Source organism: Lissotriton helveticus, chromosome 3_2 (genome assembly GCF_964261635.1).
Source record: "Lissotriton helveticus chromosome 3_2, aLisHel1.1, whole genome shotgun sequence".
Classification (NCBI taxonomy): Eukaryota; Metazoa; Chordata; class Amphibia; order Caudata; family Salamandridae; genus Lissotriton; species Lissotriton helveticus.
Window position 1 is genome coordinate 216,400,220 of NC_136062.1, and position 24,164 is coordinate 216,424,383.

Sequence of the window (24,164 nt, forward strand, 5' to 3'; positions counted from 1 at the left end):
GGGCATTCGGTTGCGCCATTTTGGGAAGGGAATTCACGAGTGTAGTGACAATGTGCAATATTTACATTTTGGTGGTGAAATAATGTGACAATTATTTAGTGAATTTAGTGCGGGCGGCGCTTTAGTGGGTGACTTAATAAAAACATATTTACATTAGATTATGCTAAGGCAGCAAGCATGTCATTTTTCAAAGCACCGAATTGTATCATAGTTCTCAGTTCCTCCCTGTTCAACAGTTGACCAATGTTACCACCTCTTGGGGGGAGTTTTATTACCTTGAGAATGGACCATTTGATATCATTTTCATTGTGTCCAGAGTTGATGTAGTGGTCCACTAGGGGGGCATTTGCCGTTCTGCAGCGAATTCTACTCCTGTGCTGGCAGATTCTGGTCTTTGCTTTCTGTGTCGTCTGTCCCACGTAGAGTTTGGGACAGGGGCATTCAATCACATAAATAACATTTGATGTGTTACAATTGGAACTGAGAACTATGATACAATTCGACACCATCCAAAATGGCCTCAATCGCCTTGAAGATTGGACTAGTCTTCTATGAGCGCACCAAATGGAATAACATTGACAATTGCCCTCTGCTAGCCATGGTTGGCCACATGGACAAATAAACTGTTCAAAATGTAATTCATGTGATTCAATTTGGTGCTTTGAAAAATGACATGCTTGCTGCCTTAATATAATCTAATGTAAATATGTTTTTATTAAGTCACCCACTAAAGCGCCGCCCGCACTAAATTCACTAAATAATTGTCACATTATTTCACCACCAAAATGTAAATATTGCACATTGTCACTACACTCGTGAATTCCCTTCCCAAAATGGCGCAACCGAATGCCCGCGTATTCCCTCACCAAGATGGCGGCCATTGCCGACCCATCTTCTCTTTCTACAACCCAACCGCACTAGCGCTTATAGTACGAGTCATCCGACGGAGACGGTAGCTGACAGAGGGACATTGCTCCTTCAGCTCCGGTATTGCAGACTGATGCAACACGAGGGTGCCCCGCCGCAAGGTAAGACTCGCCCAACCCGGACCGGTCCAGACAATCCAACCAGTCTGTCCATTTGACGCGATATTGACCCCGCTTTCTTTCCCATAGGAATTATCCGGTTAACTTTAACCTGTCATCCGCTATCCAAATAGAAGTCCACACCACAGATGGACTGTGCACAGGTAACCTTGAGATCCCGCCGCGCTCGGCATCCCTATCTCTCTCCCCCGCCTGGGGCTCGCACTGATCAGGTCCCTTTTTTCCGTTTCAGGTGGGCACCTAAAATACACGCCATCCGATTGAATAGGGTCTATTTAACCCCTATCTGGGTAAGTCCTCCACCCGCAATGTCCCTCGCATAAGCCCTTGCCAAAACCCAATGCGCGCTAGCCGCCTCACAATGCATGACAATATCACGGTTGTTTGTGCATGATAAAAGAATACAGCTCAAACGTGAATAGGCCAGTTTTATAAACAAGGGCACAAATAACGGTTGTACCGCCAAGGTCAAGTGTGAAATGAAATAGTTATTTTCCAAATTGTATATATAGCCAGGAGAATGTGTCTCTACCATTTTTCACAAGTCACAGGCACTCCGACCGGCCCCTCACGAGTGTTACACAATATATTATGCACGAATAAGTCGAATCCGATTAAGTGTAATGGTCCTCTGAAACACTCGGACTATCAAGAGCATTATTCTTCTTTTTCTTTCTAGGGTGAGTAACTAACTTTCTAAAGCTACCTACCTCTCTCTTTTTCTCCCCTTCTTACAGGCGGTAACTCATTTGTATGTCAATTTGTCAGGCAAACGCTGTAAAATATGTCAGTCCTGATGATGATCCCAGACAATTGAGCATAAGGGATCGAAACGTCGACTTTGTAAAGCACCTTCACAACCAAACTATTATGTCAAATTCTGTTGTGTCTGGTGCCTTCTTTGGCACTACTTTAATTGAACACTGATTTAAAAGTGGCCAATTTTGCTCATTTCTTTTGCCTGCTTCGAACACCTTGTATGTTCTCTGAATTTCTATGGTACAGGATTGTGCCTGTTGAACTATTCCTGAACTACAATTCCTATTCTTTTGAAAATAAATATCCTGTCCGGCTGGACAGTGACACATATAGTTGCCTATTATGGTCTATATTTTATCTTATTTCTTTGTAAATTCTGAAAGCTAAGGACCTTTGGCCAGCTGTACACTATGCACAAGTGAAAACGAAGAACCCCTCAGTGGCTGCCTCTGGAGACATTGACTTAGAATGCCCCCCAGGTCCTTGTTAAATCAAGCTGTGTGCTAACCGCCTTTTCTTTCTTTATCCTCCAGTTCCTATCACATGGCTGCCGCACTCTGGATGCAGTCTGAGGCCTCCACCATGTTCTTACTCTGCCTTAGGTAGAAGTCTCCCATTGGTAGGCAGCCTCTGCCCGGGACATATGCTCCATCCTGCAAGAAGCCTACAAGTATTGCTTTTTGGCTTTAAGGGCACATTTCAAAATGCTCAGTATCACTCCCTGTGCGGCGGCCTCCTCAGCTGGTACTTCCTATCTGACCTCAGCATGTCTCACAAGCACCAGATGAGGGTGCTTCACAGCACACATTATGCAAGGTGTGGACGGGTGAGGGGGTCAGGACATCCACGCGTCAACATCCCATGATGGGCGAGTAAAGTTGAGGAAGGATTGCATACCCTTCTGAGAGGCATCCTAGGATGACGTGGAATGAATTTTAACACGTCCCACTTTGAGCCTCTTCTCCTCCATCTTAATTGACAATACTCTCCGGGTTACTGATTTCAACCCCTCACTCTTTTGTTACTTTTTATTTTAGCTACAATCATTGAAACATAGCTAAGGATTTACTATGGGTGGGTGACACGTGAGCAATTACATGATTCGCAAAAAATGAGAGACAGGAGTATTGAGAGGACAACCTCAAAATACTTCCACAGCCCCTCTCGCCTTTGCTACGAGCAGGGGCCAAGCAAGGAGATCAGAGCTTTGAGGATGGCTGCTTTGTGAAGTTTTAAGGGTCCTGAGTTTTTAAATGTACTAGACCAGCCCCATCATCATAAAAGAAGACTGAAGCAACATTCTTTGTCAATATTCAAGACTGAATTAGTTTCAGCCAATATGGCTCTGACATACTGAACCGGCGGAGTTAGTAGAGAGCAGGCAGCTCTCAGCTGACTCCACCGGTGGAGTTTGGGAAACCCTCCTGATCAAGCTTGCCAGTATCACAGTACCCGGTAAACATGCGTGGTGAGTCAGCAGGTTTATCCCACATATAAGATGGTGGCCAACACTGGTACAGATATGTTTTTTTAAGGCGCTTTTAAAAGTCAACAGAGGTGAAATTAGATAGAGTCCTTGAAAAGTCCTTTGTGTAGTGAAAGATAATGACTCTTGCTTTTAAACAGAACAGATCCCAGAAACCAACAGTTACACAGCAAGGCAACAAACTGTCCACTCCCCGAATAAAAGAGACGCCAGGACTATCGATGTCAAACCAACCGAGGCCGCCCTAAAAGCACACACCCCACAAATGTGCCGACCAGGTAGGGGGAAGGCTGGAAACACAGCCAAATCGTACAATTAAACACAGGACAGTACTCACCTTTCAACTGGAGCTCTCAATTTTCTGTGCCTGTCCCACGGCTGATAGTGAAATCTGTGGATGCAGAGAGACATGTGTTACAAATTATAACCCTGGCTTTATTTAGTCACAAGCTGGCATCAACAACTTGTCTTCCATGCTCTAATTGGGCCTTGATCTTGAAAAACAACACAACCACTCACGCAACATGCACAGGCAACATCCAAGATCTTCCAACAGAAGGGCTGGCTGAAATTTGAAATAACAAGTCCTTTATTTGTGGACACAACCTGACTCAGGAAATGCATACCCCAAGCGGACTTCGCCAATATGATGAGCAATGCGGAGGCGGGATATACCACCATTACTACAAACAGGGTCTTACAGTATTCTTTTCCATGTATTATTATTTATTTTTTTGCACAGCGAGACAGGCATACACACTTTTTAAATACCTTGGCCTAAAGCACATGTGTTTTTGTATTTATTCTTGCCCAGGTTACGAAACAATATGCATTTTTTTTCAATTAATGACATTTCTCTTCTACGATTATGTACAAGACCAAAGGTTGAAGGGTGAGAGCATAAGGTAAATCTCAGGTAACTGTCATTTTATTAAGTGGGTAGCACTTACCTTAAATGTTATGCCCATTATTTATAAAACAGAGGGCTGTCTGCACAATCTTTACAGTCTGTTGGTGCATTAAACAGATACAGAGGGAGTGGCATGGGTCTCCAGGATCCATGACGCAAGCGTAAATGAACATACACAGAAGGACTGCGGATCAGAGAGAGGCGACCCACAACAAGGAAGCGGTTATGAGTGTAAGCTACCGACCAATAGAAATATGAATAATACTGAATATTTACAAAGAGCAAGTTGGTGCCTGGCTTCTCCCTAAGCACCCAAACAATACGAGTCACTGTTACCTTTCTTAATGGCAATGATTCCATCCCCCTCAGAGAGTGGGGAACCTTACAAACTCAAATTAGAGTCTAACTGAATGAAATCCAGGAGTGTCTCAGTATTTTATCACACGTGCTATAAAAGCAGAAATCTATCCAACGTTTACAACTGTACTGCAGGTTTCAATCACAAAGCACACACATGTTGTGGTTCACAGGACAGAGCCAACCACAATGGTAAGTCAGTGGATGTACCATTCCCGAGCCTTCCCCGACACATGCTTGGCAACCTTTTTGTTAAGGACCAGCCTCGAGTCGATGAGTGGTTAAACAACACTGCAGCATTAAGCAAAGAGTGATTTTCAGCATTGAGTCCTTGCACAACTAGATTTATATCAGTGGCATGCATGTCATGTCACAGTGGATGCTGATTCAGACTACCTTTGCTTCAGGACCAATGAAGAGCAGTGACTGTTGTCTACTCACTTTTGTGACTATGCACAAACCATAGTACCGACCCCCACAGAGCTGTACCCACCTCTTGGTGCTCCTCTGTAATGTGCTAGAGAGGTCACTTGTAAATAATCCTGTAGGCTATTAGATTAATAACCTCTTCCCCACTGCCCCTAAGTCACAGCCATTGTTCTTATCCATTCACAGATCACCTGGTCTCAGGTTTTCCCTTGCCATGGATCAGGTGCTAAATCTACTTCCATTTTGACCCACACGTCCTTTCTGTACAGCACCTCTACTCATCTCCAGCACCCACGCAGACTTTGGTTCTTTTATTCATTTGCTCCACAAGGATCATATTTCCTATCCCGCATGGGACAACTGTGCAACACCAATATTCCCACATAGGTCAACCCCCACACACATCACTCACCAATCATATGTTCCCAAACATCACTCCACCTCACCATGTCTTTTGCCACAACAGGATGCTTTCACGCAGAGACAAACCTGCATTGAGATCTTCAGATCACGTCTGCAGCACAACACCAATTTCTTTTCTCATAGTACGTTCTCCACTCACTCAACTCTCTTATGCGTGTGAGCTCTATATCCATCTGATACAGTAAAGAGACAGTGCCGTTCAGCACGGTCAGATTTCTCGTGAAAACTCCAGCAGAGCACATCATAAGCTAGGTCTAAGTAATAAACACAATTTCAAGTTAATACCGGTCCTACCTGCATTTCCAGATTGCCAGAAGATGGGTCGGCATGACAGGCAGTCTTTCCTTACTGGATGCCCCTCTGGTTGGAAGCCATGTACGCTCAGAACACCTCAGCAAGACCGTCTAGGCCTTCAAGCTCCGAAAACAACACATTCCTACAATCAGAAGTCAAACACTTCTGATTTTATAAGCCCCGTCACCAGTAAGTTTCAATTTAAGTATATTAAAATAAACTCAACATCAGCAGGTCTGTATCAGTCATGATTCGTGGGTAACCTCCTCTACAGCAGGTCTGTACTTGTCAAGATTCACAAATAGGATAGACTCATTCCGTCCGTATTTGTCAAGATTTGTAGATAGGCTCAACACCAACAAGCCCATACTTGTCAAGATTTATAGATAAACTCAAGACCAGCAGGACCATACTCATCAAGATTGTTAAATAGGCTCAAGACCAGCAGGACCTCTTGTTGCCCAGACTGAAATAGTCCTGCCTGTGAGGTAATCTTGCCACCAGCAGCCTTCCAATTGTCTAGAGTAAGTGTGATGCAACCAACATTTCTACACTTTTCCAGACAACAACAACTCTCTGTTGGAGATAAGCTCAGCAAGTTTAAGTCTTCCACACACAGTCTCTCCTCACGGACATATAAGGTTGACCCTAGTATTCATCAAATTGTCCAGAATATAACTCTCCTCGGTCCTCGCTGAGGGTTAAGTCGGAGTTCAGCTATCCTCTAATTAAATGAAACCAAAACATTTTTAGGAGGTAGTTTGGGCTCTAGACACTTTCCACTTGTCAAGACATACTCTCTCATCTGTGAGGGAGGCTTGTGAGGAAGGCACAGCAGTAGTCCTCCACTTGTTCTGAATGATTATCCTTCCTGGAGACAGGGTTACACTGCAGGAACTCCTAAATCAAGGACACTTGGCGTGCAACCACCCGCTGCCTCATCAGACATCTGCAGATGTATGAGGGGAATCCACCTTCTAAAATCTCCACTCCTCTAAGATTCCTTACCAAAGAGTAGTAGAGAATGATTGATCCAAAAGAGGTTAAGATAAACGAATGCCATCATACAAGAAAGCAATCCCTAGTTTGCTGAAATGGAACAGGAATGATATTACACGAGGTGGCATCCTTCATAAAACAATATTCGTCAATAATGGAACCATCCATGTGGTACGAGACCATAATTTATAAATGCCACTGAAAAAAAGATTTTTTTTGGGTGTATCCTGGTCAATGGTGTACACCAGAACCTGAACCTCAATCCCTCAAACTAAAGCCTTTCGAAGCGAACAGAGCTTGCCCACGCTCCCTATGTTAATACTTTCATGGCAACCACAAGCGTGGCGGGCAGAGGAATGCATTTTACTTGCCAGTGGAGGGAGGGGAAGGGGCACATCCAATTCCATGCTGCCTGGAAACTGCTTGCCTGCAGACAATGCCTATGAAAACTCAGAATATTTTTCCGTGATGCAGGAGGCGGTGTTTTGATGATTCTGCGGTTTCAGGACTGAGGGTCTGATTAAAAAGGCGACACACGGCGAGTTCAGGCTCCTGCTGGAAATTGCATCAATTCTCTGCTCTAATCCAGAGGATTGACGCGAATAATCAAGGACTCAACTGCGGCTCCCGCCAGAAGAGCGTAAAGGGGGGATCCGCGCGATGAATCATGCCGCGGAAGCACTGGTTGCAATTGTTTCTCTGCTCTCCTTTGTTTGAGAAACTGTTTACTATCCCAAAAAATGTCAGCACATGTGCATCTCACATCCACCAGCTGGATTCCTCTCTTTAACCAGTGTGATGATATTTGTAGGGAACCCACTCACTGCAGTATACCTCTTGCTAGAGGCGCCATAAGATCATACTTACAAATGAGAAAGAGTGTGCAGGATACTAACTTAACATGGCGGTACAAAAAGGGGTGGTGATGGACGGAGCATCTGAACCAATCAAACACTCACACCCAGTCAACAGATCTGGGTTTAATCCATCACCGTTCTTTAGCCCACTCTGCCACCCCATGGGCACATCAGCAGATATGAATGTCATCGGAGTCAACCTTCGCTCATCATCCCTACCACAGTAACATACAAAGTGCAAGCCAACAGCTATAAATGCCATCTTCATAGCTTCTCCCACACGCTCTTGTGCGGGGTGGCATCTGCTCCCCTAGGAGACTTCTCCCGCAGTGCCCTTTAACTCAGAGCCAACGTGAAATGACACTGCACATCAGCAGACACATCACTTGCAGCAAGCCATAATAAATTCATCATGGAATGACATTTCATGTACAATAAATACATCAAGTGCAGAACCCATCAACTGAAGCAAAGCCAAGACAGCTGCTCTTAAATAATAGAGATGGCAAAGCCTAGGAACCTAAATCTAGACAACGTATTCTACCACTTGATATGCAGATTTAGAGTCAGCTTGGAACTCAAACTTACACAGAAAAAAAAGAGTGCAGGATTCATCAATTCAAAGTAAATGTGAGAGAACTGCTTGCAAGCAAGAAGGTACAGAGAGACTTGGCAGCGTCTATAGTGGTACCCAATAAACAATCAGGGTTGCATCATGTCTTGTAACAAGGACGCCAAGTCGAGAGTCCATCAACTTAAGCAAAAGCAAGATGACTGCTCGTACACTGGACGCAACGGGACCGCAAGTGTCAATGAACTAGTTAGTAAATGGACACAAATCCTGCAAACAAATGTACATCCATAGTGACATCTACTGAGATATTAAGGATATGATCACATCCGATAGATAGATAGTCAGACAGACAGACAGACAGATAGATGACTAGACAGATAGATATAATGTAACATATTGCATAGAATCCATCAACAAAAGGGCACTGTTACTGCATGTAAATTAAGTCAACAAAATCAAAGGAATATCTTCTACCACAACCAACATAATTCTTGTTGTCTACTAAAATGACCAGGAAATGACACAAGTGTTGAATAAGTACCAAGAGCAAAGCCTCAGCCATTACAGCGCATTATCACATCACTTCTTACTGCACCAGTAAATGTGAGACACCAACAAAACTCATGAAAACTCATTAAACAGAGCATTTTATACTCACATACACACTTCCCTACCCCAATTACCACTCAACATGGACACACAAAAAGCATTACCCACTATGGAGACATAAGCAACAAACACAAGGACCACACTGGACAGATGACTGCACACACATTTAGTACAGGTGAAACATGCCACATAGCTAGAAACAAGATCTACTCCATCCACCGGGCAATGGGCAAATTACCAATGTAAGAGATACATGATCAATCAGTCAATGTCTCATGCAACAACTGCACACCACCGTCCACCACATACACACCCACAGGGCAAAGAAGACCTTCAAAACTCTACCTGACATTTATCATTATGCACAGATTCCAGTCTAGGACAGAAATTCCGCTTCTCTGCGAAACTGCAATTACGCTCACAATTCTCCTCATTTATTTTAACTCTGGCGGGGTACAGAATCTATTTCAAGCTAACGGTCCGGCGAGAACCTGTGATACTGTCCAAACTCATAATTTTATGATCTCCATCCACCGTCCTCTCCAGCACTCTGACTCCCTGAGGCAACCTTAGACTAAACTTCTATTCCACCAGTTTATGGAGGTAAATTGAATGCACTAGGAGGACCTAGGCTTGTATTTTAAAGCAGGTGGCGCACATACATACTCAACAAATGCTGCACCAGTAACACCTTTACTCAATGTGGCGCATAGTCGAAACTTGGGATTTAGCCGATAACAAATCAGCAGATCTTTTTTTACAAGAACAATGAAATAGTCAAGTAAATTTAACTGCATGCAATGTATTGCTACACCAGTAAAACAAATTAAACAAATGCATTATGTAATGCATCATCACAATGCCCTCCTTAGTGATAATGCTCAAGTATTTCACAGTTTGCATCTAATAGCCAACGTTCGTTTGGACCAAGTAAGCAATGTCATTCCCTAGTTCCATCACTGCTACCGCTGAATTTGCCAACATTCAACACAAGATATAATACGGAACATTCCACATAATATCCAACACTGCCTATAGGTGACCTCTCACAGCTGCACAAGCAGTAACAACTGGTAAACATACAAGTGAACATATCCACATAAAAAGCACATGCATGCTTTAAATTGGATGTCACCATGCTCACATCTCAAGCTACACCATACACCACCGTACAACAGAACATATTAAGCTAGAACTCTAACATACATTCAACATAGTTCATCAATTACAATAACTGGATATTACTACACCCAACCACGCTTACCACAGCCTATGACTTCACACAGATATCCAGCGGCTAGGCAACAGGTGTGCAGTGCAACCTAGGCGATAGGGAAGTCATCTGGTACTCTGGTGATACCCATCAAGCAGCAAGAACAATCACTTGACAACAGAACAGACCCAAACACACAACCGAGCAAGATCAATGGATCACGTACATTTAAGGCTTCCCTCGCAGTGCCATTCGCTATGCAACCATGTGGGTCTTTGACAATTAAAAGATAACACTGATAGAATTAATGAAACAGGCAGTCTAGTAGGGCTTCTCGTAGCCATCACCTGCAACAGTCCATCACAGTGCCAGTCAATGACAGTAGCCAGCCCTACTGCCTAAATGTCACCTGAATATTAAGGGTCAGCTATTTTAAGGTGATGTGTGTCGCTGCATCCCAGTAGTACACGGCACGCCCTCGCTTGAATCAGTTTGCACTGCTAACACTGTCCATCATCTAGACCCACTTTAGTCACCGCACGCTCCGAGTGAAGACCACCACCACGACGGCTCCATTAGCACACGCCTCCCTCCATGTTTAGGGTGACAGACAGTGCACCTCTGAGGAGAGGCGATAAGGAAAAATCAATGTCCTGCTGGCACACACACAAATCTGTTACTGCTAAGGCCATGAAGCTTCCATTAATCACGACCAAAACCCAATACTCGGCCAACGAGCCCTCTATAAGCGAAAACACGTCTGCTTTGGAAGTACAAATCTATCCGGCTGAAACATGTATCCATACATTTTATTATTTTAAATACAAACAAAACGCCTAGGCAAGGTATGGTCAAAGTGATTGAACAATTGATGTTGAGGGAGAAAAGCAGTAAATAATTGAGAAAGGCAAAGCTTAAAGGAACAAATCAGACACTGAAGTTCCAGATTCGGTGGGAAGATGGGGTCGGGCAAGAGTGAGTGCAATAACCTCAGAGCAAGATCCCTTACCCCAAGTGTCATGAGAGTCGTGGGTAAACCCCCAGATCTTGGTAGGGACACCTCACTTGAGGCTGTAATACTGTTGATGCTAGGCCTGTTGTACAAGTTGCGTGTGTACATGAAGATGTTTGGTAGCCTGCGAAACAATGAATGAAACACTACTCTTTTATTAACCCCTTCAGTGCTGATGACGGCCCCCGTCCGTCATGCACCGCGGTGGGCTGATGACGGCTGTGGGCCGTCATGAACCCCGCCCACTTCGAAAAACGCCGCAGAGGCGCAGAATCGCGGCCGCGCCCAAGGGGTAAAAGGCATGCGATTGCTGCCACTTTCTGTGAGAAACGGTGCTTGGAAATAAAGAAGTGGGCTTGCGTCACTGCTGGCTGCAAAAGGGTGACTTGGAAACAGCAAAATAGAGGGGGACGGGCTGTGGGCATTGTGACTGCACAACACGCCAGCTCAGAATACATAGAAAATGAGTACCCTGAGGGTAAGGTCACCAGATGACCCCAAGTTACCAGGGGCACTATTTTCGATTAGGGGCTTCTAATTTGAAAACCACTGCACTAATCTGCACTGCACTGCACTAATCTGAAAAAATGACCTGTAAAAGGTCATTCCAGGACTGGAACATGGTGCCACTGATCATATGGAGTCATCTGTTAATCTTACAGGAGGAGGCCTCCTTTTCGGGTCCTCTGCTGGCTACGGGCACTGCATTAACCACTATCTTTCGTCTGCATTGCGTTCGCGAAGGACCATCCAGAACAACAGCTGATATATGGTCAATGGCCTTGAAATGAAGTCAACGGTAACTTGTAGACAATAGAAGCACAGATCGTGGGGGAGGGCGGAACCATAGTGGAAGTGGCCTAACAGGTTACAAGTATTTTGTAACCCAAGGGTAATCAGCGGCTTCCTCATCCTGTTAGAGACTTGGATTCAGAGCTTGTGGGCTTCATTGAGCGATAGGCCCCTCTGGCATGACTTTGAGCGAAGACAGGCACAGCAAAGCCCTGAGTTGCAGCTGTAGGACTTTCCGGGGAGGGATGTGAGGAAAAATATTAAGAGTGACAAGGGGGTATTATGAAGGAGAAATAAGGGACCGACTGGCTGATGCATTGTGGGCAGGTAAGGGAAGCCAGGAAAATGTCAGACACAGATTTAAAAAACAAGTATTTACTCTCAAATATAGAGTTTGAATTATTGGCAGTGAAAATGACAATGCATTTGATTGATTGTCATTTACAATAGCAATAGCACAAACTCTCAAATGCGAGGTCTGTTGCATTGCAAATGCTTGTTAATACAGTGGCAACCGAGGAAAGCTAGCCTACAGGAAGACAAACATCAATCGAAGCATTTTAAGCTAAAGCACAGGTGCTGCAATTGCTTCAAAAGTAAAGGAATATATATATTTTTCTATTTCTTTATTTTTGAAGTAATCGCGGCACCCGCGAGTTTGTTTAAGATGTTTAAAGCTAAATAGCTCGTGTGCGCTATTGTAACGAGAGTAAATAAATAGAAAAACTTTTTTTCCTATTTATTTATTTTTGTTACAATGGCGGCACCCTCGCTTTAGCTGTAAACACCTTTAACAAAAGCCCTGGTGCCGCAATTGCTTTAAAAGTAAAAAAAATAGAAAAAAAAATCACATTTCTTTTTCTTTACTTTTGAAGCAATCGCGGACCCACGTTTTAACTTAAGATGTTTAAACCTAAAGGGCGGGTGCCACCGTTGTATAAAAATAAGTAAATAAATAGGGAAAAAAGGCATGCAGCCGATCACAAGTAACAAAAGAAAAGCGTGGGCACCATTATTAGTGCTGAGGCGTGCCGCGCTGTTAAATAAATAAATAAACGCATGCGAGAGAGCATATCCTGCATGAGAGCCTTTTAAGAAAATATTGCTCCAAGGCTAAAATTAAAACCTATGGAGTAACATCACATGTAACAGGGGGAGTCCTCATGGGAGGTTATAAGAGGAGGAAAGGCAGTAGTAAGGAGGTACTACTAAGCCTATTGACCAATGAAAAGCCACCATTTACAAAGGACAAGAGCCAATTAAAAAGATGGGCAAAGTCGGCAGAGTTTATGTCCTATCCTGAAAACAGCATGTCTCGAAGCAATGCCTAAGCAAAACCTAACAAGGTCAGGGGATTTTGTACCAGGCACTGTTGCTTACTATGATCTGGAAGCAATGGTGTCAAAGTTGAGTCTCAATTTTGTCAAAGGTGACAAAGAAGCAGAATAAGAGTCCTATCGTGTGATTTATACTTTAGTAGATTGCGACATGAGGATGGATTCGGCTGTTGTTCAGAAGGTGGTGGAGTTTGGGGCTTAAATGAAGAAGGCGGCTAAAAGTAGACTGTGTAAAAGTAGACTGTGTAACAGTAGACAGTGGCGAATGATAGGAGAGTATAATGCCATGGGGAAAAAAAATCTGGGTCACTGGGATGGCGCGGGTGAAGCTGAAGAGGGCGAATAGAGGACCTCTGGATTAGAAAAAGTCAGGATCTGACAGTTCTGGACCAGCCATTGATGAATATACACTGGGAGCTCCATAGGACATGATGCTGGAGGACGATGAAGGAAGAAAACAAATGTGAACAACTGATTTGTATGAGAAGAAAAAGAATGAGAACACATTGCAAAAGGATGCAGCCTTCTGCGATTGGGGTACACAAACAGGGAACCGAAGGGGTATTCTAGCGCGTGCCAGGCTGCATCACTGCAGCTTGCAACCACTGACTCCTACAAATGGTAGGTCAGTGCTCAGGGGGGAAAAAGCACATCTGAGTTCAGAAAAGCATTTAAAAAATGGCCATAGAAAGGTTTTTCCAAGGACTTTGCATTTTGCCTTAAAAATGGAGATGTGCGTGTAGGAAGGAAAAATGACCATAGGTGGCACTGGAAATGGTCTACCTTAAAGTCCCAGCAAAATGTGCAGCTGTAGAAGACAACTCCACTGCATCCATGTTTCAATAAATGGAACATAGCTTCCAAATGCAGGTGCGCTCAAAATCCCTGCTATTCCAGCACAGTGCGCGTCGATAACAGTGTTCATGGCTGTTTCATAATGAATCGTGCCCTCGTTTGCGGGCTGACTTGGGAGGCTAACGGGTGCACAGACGTGTGTCCTTGCTCTGATTAAAGAAGGCCCTGTTCTGAAGGCAGACGTGCACAACATACCAATATCTTGTTTACTCACAAGGGTTGCTGTAGCCTGCTGGTCCAAGGAAGGCTTCTGTACTTTCCGCACTGTGGTGCCGCTGTTTGTGCTATACTGGTGTTGTATAGTGCTTTACTATCTCTTGTGAGGCACAGAGCACGTTCAGGGCGGAGACAATGGTTTTCATACTTCTGAAAGGAGTCCAATGAGGGGTGTGGCACTGGCTAAACTGGCATGGGTTCTGACAAGAGCAGCATGTTTTTTTTCAAACAATTTTTACTGGTCTCCATGGAACTAACACAAGTTACTGCATGCACCAATATTGAGTTTAGACAATATCCTTAAATAGTGCATCAGCATTTCAAGTACGAGAATCTGGACAGATTGAAGATTGCATTACATTACCCTAACCACCGTCTACCCTTAAATCAACTCTCATCTGGACCACAATCAAAGTGGCTGAGCTTAAGAATTCATGTTGAGAGCCCTGACCTACTTCAGGTTCAGGTTTTAAAGTCTTTATTTCGATAACAAAATCATAAAAGACAATATTTAAAACACATTTCATTATAATAACATTTTTCCTTTTAAAAATAGCAACACCATTATCATAAAAAGTTATTAAACATACAGAAATACAAAGACTTACCTGAACATGGCATGTTAAAAGTTATAAAAGAAACAAAAGTATACAAGAAACATACCTCATACTATATACAAATTTTTTTTTCCTGAATTTAGTTAGAAGAGGTGTGGGCAAGCCTTTATGAGAGGATTAAGAGGCCCCGATGAAGGTTTTGTCTGCTTCTTGCCCTGATAGCCCAGGCCCACCCTAGGAATTTGGCTATACTCACCACAATCGTCTCTGAGGTATTGGTTTTTAAAACCTGAATAGCCTCCGAAGACCTTCTAAAAGGGAGGTGCTGGAACAAAGGTTTTAACCATTTTGTTCGAGGCACAGAGTAGATCGGGCAGGCAAACAGGAAATGACCCTCAGTTTCTTTATGACTTGTGCACCAACTACAAAATTCAGTTACTCCATTAACCCATTTTTTTGTGAAGGCATTCAATGGCAGTGATCCTACCCGAAACTGATGGTAAAGTTTCTTGTCCTGCGGTTTGGTGATGATATCCCAGTAGGTCTCACGGGAGGGATCCAACTTAATGGTCAGAAACCTTCCCGTAAGACCAACAGAGCTGGAGGCCGTTATTAACAATGAACAGACCGAGGCCCAGTACGATGCCTTGAAGTCCTGTTTAGATGGAAAAGCGTTGGTGCTTGGAGATGTCCACAGATGTTCTAGTCCCATTTCAATCAGAATGGTTTTTACACTTTTTAACCAAGGGATTCTCCCTGATCCCCCAATTGACCTAACTTCTGTCAATTCCTTAACAAAAAGGGTAAGGTCAGGGGATGTCCATATACGCCTCCAGAAGGCCACCAGTCTAAATCATGCCATCTCATTGATTGGGTTGCATCCCATATCCAAACATAGGGGTATAGAAGGTGATGATTGGGGTAGCCCAATCAAGCTCCTTAAGAACTTACACTGAGTTCTGAATAGGCTGGAGAGGTCAGTGTATCCCCAGAGATCAGCACCATATAAAATTGCGGTGTTGATCTTGGTGTCATAGATTTTTAGCGCTGGGGTAACCCGTTTAGTAATTGATCTCCTTTGCTCACTCAGAAGGCAACCAGTGAGTCGGGCAAGTTTAAGCTGTTGGGCACCAACCTGGTCTTTCCATCCCAAGCGACGGTCCAAAGTGACCCCCAAGTATGTCATGGTTTCAACCTGTTCCAAGTTGACTCCACTCAAACTTACGGAGCTCCGGACAAGGTGCCTCCTATTGAGAACCATGAACTTGGTTTTACCAACGTTTACCTTAAGGTCGCTGATGGCACAGAACTCCTCAAAGCGGTCCAGCGCCCGCTGCAGACCACTGCGTGTTTTTGAGAGGAGTAGGGTGTCGTCAGCAAAGATAAGCATTGGAAACCTTGTCCCTGCCAACAAAGGGGCGTCAGTGGGGGTGTCTGCAAAGAATTTGACCACTTGATCAATGAATAGCAGGAAGAGTGTTGGGGCCAGGACACAACCCTGACGAACACCACGGGTCACGGGGAAGGATTTTGACACTTGTCCCTGGCTTCCCCACCTCACCCTTGCGTAATTGTCCTCGTGCATTTTAACTATCAGATCAAGTAGTTCCCTAGGTAGACCCAAGTCCCTCAGGACGCACCACAGTTTATCCCTCGGCACAAGATCGAAAGCAGACTTCAGATCAATAAATGCGGCAAAGATGGTACCACCGCCGAGCAGGACCACCTTCCAGTAGATCAGACAAAATCTGAACACCTGATCGATGGTGCTCGTTCCAGATCTGAAGCCTGCTTGCATGGGAGATAAAATATCCTCTTGTTCAATCCAGCCTTGAACTCTACTCAAAACCATGCGTGCAATAATTTTTTGGAGGGAGTCGATAAGGCTAATCGGGCGGTAGTTGCCCGGATTAGACCTATCGCCTTTTTTGTGGATTGGGAGTATCTCCGCACCCTTCCACGACCTAGGGATTCTTGCCCCTTTAGCTATTGCATTAGCGATCTTTGTTATGTAGGGCACCCAAAGAGCGGGGTTGGCTTTAAACAGGTCAACAGGGATTAAGTCCATCCCTGGTGCTTTTCCCCGCTGGGTCAGGCCAAGTGCTAGCTCTACCTCAGTTTCCGAGAAGATAAGTTTCTCCCCTTGGATGGATGGCAGAGGTACCTCGTCCAATTTAAAGGGGGGTTCAGATGTTTCAGCACTAAATTGAGCCGAATAATGGGTCACCCAAACTTCGGGAGATACATGGTTTGTAGGGGTACGTGAGTCAGGGTCCTTGCCCCATTTCACTAAATTCCAGAACTTGAGCTGGTTGTTTAAGGTGGAGGCGTCCAGAAGATCGGACCAAAACATATCCTCCCACTCCCGTTTGGCTTCCCACTGAGCTTTCTTATATCGCACCCTTGCTGCCTTAACCGCAGTCATGTTCCGGGACTTAACCACATTCATGACCTATTTGATACAAAATGAAACCCCACAGCACCGCACCACGAAGCTCTACACATACTCGTAGAACGCGGGGCTGATAGGAGCTACCATGGTGAGTCTAGAATGGCAGGGTGAACTAGGTGTGGTCATCAATGACAAACAATGGACTTACTGCTGTTCGGTCATTAGAATGGCCTCCCTGAACAGTAGGCATCAGTTGATACACTTTAAATACATCAATAGGGTATCCTACACCCCTGCCCGCCTGCTCCGTAACAGCTTGGAAGACAGTCTACAATGCCCTAGATGTACTACTGGGGAGGTGGAGTTCGCTCATGCAGCATGGCTCTGTCTCGGAATTAGGCGCTACCGGGACAATATATTGAGAGAGGTGAGCGAGATAACAGGAGAGCAGCCTGAGCCGACTCCTCTCTTGCCACTATTAGGATACGACAAAGAGGTTGTGAAGGCCCACAAGTGCTTGGTGGGGATAGGTATCCTACTAGCGAAGCAAAGAATAGCCATGCGGTGGTCGAAGGGGCAGCTCTCCACAGTAAAGGAGTGGCACATAGACATGACATTCTGCAACACTATGTTGGGTGCATAATATATGCATCGCTATATGCAGCTTATCGAGAGTTAAGGCTGGTTAGAAGCACATCGGGTGACATTTGGGGACAAAACCAGGGGTACCTGACCAGAACGGAGAGTAAAGTGGATGGGAGTCCAGAGGGGGCAACATTTTGGGGTAGTGTGCAGCGTTACAGCATGTGAGCAAGATGGCTGTGATGACCCCACAAGCTGGGTGGGGTTCAATGGTCGGTTGGGGGTAGGCTGAGGGGATGGGACAGAGTGTGTATGAGATACATCACAATCTAATTGTTATTCGTTTACATGATACTTCAAGCAAGCACTGGCAAGGCCAATATGCCTGTCTCTTTTTAGGCGCCTGTAAATTGTTGTGGGGTGTGTCTGGAAGAAATTAAAGAAAGCTCACAGAGAGGTACTTAAATATTAGTCAGTTGGCACCCTATGTGAACCTTAGGATTTTAGTTGATACGTTTTATCCCACGCCCTTAATTACAAAGGGCATACCTCTTGGAAAGAATTCATCCTTACACTTCTTTCGTCCTTTTAGAGACTTACAACTTTTTCATCGCACCTAAAGATCTGAATTTTGGGTAACTGTCTAAACTTTGAAGGCTACTAAAAGACTCAATGAGATGGCAAAAGAAACACAGCAAGCCAAGGATCAAAACATGGGTTCCCAACCCATGGTGCCCGCATCCCCATGGGTTGCGGGATGGAATTTCAGGGGGTGCAACAAAGAGGGATAGTTTTTACTGTATGCTCAATGGGAATCCGGCGAGACTTTTGTAGGGAGTGCAAACATCAATCAAACATTTCCCAGGGCTTGCGAGCACAGAAAAGGTTGGGAACCCCTGATCTAAAAGGTTTCTCTCTTAAACAACCTCAGAGCGCCCTTCTGGGAATGCTCATTACCTGGTTTCACCCCTGAATCAAGGCACTGGCTGAAGCGGAGATAAGTGAGCACTCAACACAGTGTCTGCAGAGAACTCCCATCAGCAAGGGGCAGCCGAGGGGCGCTGTGATGTGTTCTGATTGTTACTCTTTTACTCTACCTTCTCTGATGCTCCGAGCCAGTACACTTAAAACGACCACACAGCTTCTCTGCATCACAAGCTGGCACCTGCCTGGACTGACACGGGATATCCAGACTGAAATGGAGAAGGCTGTGTGTATTCAGATGGAGTCCCCAGAGGCTGCATGTTCCATCAGTCCCATGGTGGGCCACATCAAGGCTGAAAATAGGGTGTAGCTGTTCAACTTGGGTTACAACTGAAAGTTAGAAACTGCATAAACATCCTTTCCCTGGTGCCAAGCTGCGTCTCTCGAACCACTGCATACATCTGAGCGCCGAGTGCCCGTCTGCACTACTGCATAGGCCACTCGGGGCCCAGGGCATAGGCTAGTCAAGGGCATAGGTTAGTCGGTAAGATGTGTGCATGTATGGGGGGGGGACCGGGGGTGGCTTCAAATTTTCCAACAGACTTGCATATAATGTTGCAATACATTATACAACATGCAAGGTGCATGACAGGGGCCTAAGTGGCAATAGAAAGGGAGAGGAATGCGGATTGGTAGGAGTTCTAAAAGAGAAAACACAATAGTTTGTAAAATAACCAATATTTTGAGGACTTTCAAAACAGAGTGGGTTTGCATTGTCGGTGTGTATGTAAACATCGTTTGTGAAATCCGACTGACATCGCACAGCACCCGATTGAAAACGTCTGCGCCCAACTATTTATCAGAAAATTCAGATATCAGGGGGGGTGTAACATTTCCTGCCCCGGCCCCCAATCAAAGCCCCTGACTGGCCAGGTTTAATCTCCGTTCCTTCCACAGGCACCTGTGTAATTCCTGCACACGCGTTTCCATACACGCCGCAGTTTGTTTCTGCCCGAGCGGGCAGCGCACTGAAGCCACTTGTCCAAATGAATTAAACACGTGGCTCGGCAATTAGAAGCAGCGCCAGCAGACGTGCAGGCCCCCGAGAGGACGGCGGGCAGAAGAGGTGGGCAGCGTGTGCTTCTGCAGGCGGGGGTGGGGGGCGGCAAGAGACCGCGGGTAGAACCGCTCAGCCATCAGCGAAAGAACACGTTTCAAGACCGTCTCACACAATCCAACAGTTTGCATTGTTTGCGGTGCAGCGCTTAAACTCCTACTTTGTGACGCTTATTATTTTATCACTTCTTGAAAGGACCGCATACATGCCAACATTTCAACTTCGCTAAGAGGGAGAAATATGCGCGTGTGCAACGACCTCAATAAAGTGTAACGTGAAACGGGTCAGGCATAACAGTAAATGTCAGTGGCGGCTGGTGAGATTTGCACGTGGTGCGCTGTAAAATTTGAGATTTGCACGTGGTGCGCTGTAAAATTTGTGGTGTAGCACACCCCAGCGAGAGCGCAGGCCCAAACTACCTTTAGGGGCGGTTCGGGGGGGGGTACCCCCCTGAGATTTTTTTTTTAAATGAGTGGGCAAATGGTGCATTTTCAAGCAAATTTGTCTAGACGAATGCTCACCTCCTTTTTGACTGTGAAGAGTAAAGTGCATGAGGTTATGTAGATATCTCAGACACTGTTGTACATGGCATTTAGCGACTTGCAAATTGTGACTCGCAATTGAGCGCAATTTGTAAGTTGCTAAATGCCACAGTCGTACATCCGGCCCCAAATCTGCTTATGGTGACCTGCAATTTTGACAGCCATGGTAGACTACCAGCACAGTCCGATTTATCAAAGCAGCCCAACTCTATGGAACCTGAGGGAGAAATACAAAAATACCACATCTAATGCCTGGTAGTCGTCTGAGCTTAGAGATGTGTGCATAGCAATCAACAGCTAAACAGGCAATCCCGAAAAAGCGGACCAAGCTCCAGTACTAAAATACATATTCAACATTGAACAAGAACCTATAAAGCCAAATGCTTGAAGGCATTTTAGAGCCTAATTCACAATATAATTTAATCAGAGAAATCAACATACTCAATGAATGAACGAACCAGGGAGGTTTACTTATTAAACCTCTACCATGAGCAAATAAGGACATGAAAGCAATCAATTGTTTGCAATAACATTTTATTAAGGTTTCAGAAGTAAACATATTCAAGCAACAATGTGTTGCAAACTCTTGGAGCACTGAGCAGAGTGATATTCATCAGTGTATCATATCTTACATAAAATACACTTCCTTAGGAACTATTTTGATAGAGTTCTAAGACCTACTAGAGAGGCCTGTGTATGTGGCTTTTTTTGCTGCCTGCAAGAGAGGTTTTGGTGGCTGCCACTGACAGCATGCAGTTTTTTGCGACTTGAAGACATTCAGTTTTGAGACGAGTATTCCAACTAAGCTGTTTCTCGTTCCTGTCAGTTCAGCGTAAACAGAGGTCGCAGCATGACCCCCTTTGATGTCCTTGCCTAGGTTGTGCCTTGAATCTGAACAGATTTTTTTAACTGTACTAAATAGTCCTTCACAATAGGCATTGCTATGCGGCAATAGTAAAAGAAACTTTGCAAGTTTGGCAAGACTTGGAACTAAAGGCAGCTTAGTAACACAATTTTTTAATTTGGATAGGCTCTCCCAAACCTCATCAATTCTTTCACATTTCGGCATATCACGGTCTGCCATGCATTGATATTGACGGAATTGTTGATGAAGACTCTCTAAGTCTTCCGCTCCAATCACATCCGGAAATCGAGAGACTAGAATTTCAATTTGCTCGGATGTAGCTTGTAGTCTGGTGTCCGGGTTCAAGAATGTGAGAGACGTGAGGATGTCATCCTTTAATGCAGGCATTGACTTAATCATATATTTGACAGCATTTATGTAAAAATACTTAGCTTCATTCAGAAATTTGTTGTACGCTGCTGAACCCAGAAGATCCTCTTTCCTGGCCTCCTGTTTGGTCATGAGGCCAATGTAAATTTCATTTAATGGCAAATGATTGTCTGGATTCTCAATGTCAATTTGTAGCAAATCTGAAGCTGTAGCCATAACTTGAGGCTTTATAAAGTTGGCCATCAAATTTTGGAACAGATACATTGCTGACGAGTGGAGAACATGTATCATTGGAGCCTCACTTTGAAGTAGTGTATTGAAATAATCAAAAGTTGGAAGCACTGCCTGAACAAACATGAAATAAAGTTTTGTCATTGGGTTTTTGAAGTGCTTTACAAGTCGTAGCTCTCGATCACCAGATTTTCCCTTTTTCTTATTGCCTTCAGCATCCTCATCAAAGTTTGACAGAAAGTAAGACTTTAGTGAGTCCCATTGCTTTAGCGTTCTCTCTGCAGACTTTCCCAAGCTTAGCCACCTAGTACTGACATGTTTAATTACTTTCCTGACTTCTGTCTCAGTAAAATGAATAAACTCTCGGAGTACACCTTTGCGCTTCACACTTTTGTCAAAGTGGTAATAGATGTCTAGGAGCATATCATCAACTTTGACAGACAGTGCTTTGGATGCTTTTTGTGCACTCAAATGACATAAATGACAAGGACAACCAACATCATACACTTTTTGTTTCCCATCTTTTTGTTCACTCCTGGTTTTACTGAGTAGACTGTTGTGCTTACCATTCATGGAATTAGTGTTATCAGAGGAATATGTTGCACAGTTGTCCCAACTGAGATTTTTTTCTCTGATAACGTGGTTGCATGTGTCAAACAAGGTCTGGGCATCTCCTGCAACAATAGAAGGCATATCAAGCAACGATGTAACTATGTGCCCAGTATTTGGATCTTCATGGCGCACTAAAACAGGAAGATATTTATCATTTCCATCATTACTTCCGTCAGTTGCTAGGCCAAACCAAGTTTTCTTCTCTAGAGCCTTTTTTACCTCATCAATACAGTATGGGGCAATAGCTCCATTAACTATGTGACTGGCTTTTGTCCTTCCACAGGAGAATTTTGAAGCTATTTTTGAATCCGGAAACATTAATTTGAAAAGTGAACTGGCGTGATCAGAGACTGCTAGGGGTATGTTATGTTCGATTAGGAAGCCAAGAAACAAAACTTCAGCTTTTATCACCTTTTCATCGATATCCTCTGTTGCCCGGCCTCCAACCCAATCGGTCATTTTTTTAGTCTGAGTCTGTGACAGTTCACTACTTTTGTGTTTTGGTGTATTAACATGCTTTAGTACATCATTCCTGCCCCCATGAGTAATGCTGAAATCGCACGCACAAATTTCACAAAATGCACTGCCATGCCCATTTCTAGATTTCAAAATGAATGGAAAGTCTTTTTGCCATGTCTCTTTGAATGTACACTCGTACTTCCTTTTTTTTTCTCCCCTTGGAGGTGTGCGATCTGATCGTTTCAAACTCATGATCAAACACTATTGTTATCCAATCAAAATAAAGGGGTGTGGGCCAAGTTGAAGTGCAAGCTGCGTCCCGGGATGAGGCTGCTGCGTTTCCAAGAAGAGGCTGTTGCGTCCCAGCTTAGAGGAGAGGACGTCCTTAGGCAGTGAAGAGGCTCCGGGGCGAGAAGAGGCTGCGGGCAGAGAGGACGTCGTCGGCACCACGGACACAGGAAGCTTCACAAAAGGCCCTTTAAAAGTCAGCTGTAAAAGCGCTTACAGCTGACTTTTAATGTGACCTGCGCCTTTATAAGGTACCTATATGGAATATAACAGGAAAAGTTTGTATTTCACACTGGCATCTATATACACTGAAATGGTAGGCAAAGTTCAAATCCTGTTCATGTTCATGCTGCCATAAATAACTTGCATGAGCAACGCAATTTGGGTGAGGGTGTGGCATAACAACCAAAGCTGCCAACTTTAGAGCTGGGGAGTGTGGTGCGAGTCTCGGCTTAACATCCGGTGATTCTGGGCACATCAGGTAATCTCCCCGTGCCTACAAAAAAATGATTGTGTTCTTGTGTAATCAAACTGGTGCTCACTTAAAGCGCTCCTATACCTTTGGGTTGAGTTTGTGCTATATAAATCTGCTCCTTGCGCTTGCATATTACAGCCTGCCTCAAGACACTAAAAGGGTTTCACACTAGTCTTTTGTGCTCGCAGACAAGCTTGGATCAGGGTAGGGAGGCAAGAAATGAGACACCTTGGGGAGGGGGGGGGGAACAGTGGGTGAGAACTTTAATATGTTTACCACTTCAAAGATCACTATGAGACCGTTTGATTGCCAGAAAGGCCTGCTGTGAGCTGCCCACTGCTGCACAACACCAAACCTCGCATCTTGAGACGAGCACTTCACATCTGGATGCCTAGGGCACAACATACTTTGGTCAGCAGACGGAACTCAGTCCTGCCGATGCTCTACTGTAGTCTGCCTGAACCTGTGACTTGGACCCAGTCTACCGTGATCAGATAACTGGATTGAATTGAAAAGCAATTTGTATTGCACGACTAAAGCCCGAAGGCATCAAGGCGCCTACCAAAACAGATCAGGAAAAATA

General features: G+C 44.5%; 1 protein-coding gene across 2 annotated transcripts in view; it reads right to left on the reverse strand.

Moving 5' to 3' along the window:
- The window catches only part of PEAK1 (pseudopodium enriched atypical kinase 1), a 720,838-nt gene that overhangs the window by 417,268 nt on the left and 279,406 nt on the right, over positions 1-24,164 (reverse strand). For both annotated transcript variants that reach the window (XM_078685075.1, XM_078685076.1), the window contains one exon: positions 3,629-3,682. The gene's annotated coding sequence lies outside the window, so the exon portion shown is untranslated. The remainder of the gene's footprint in view (positions 1-3,628; positions 3,683-24,164) is intronic.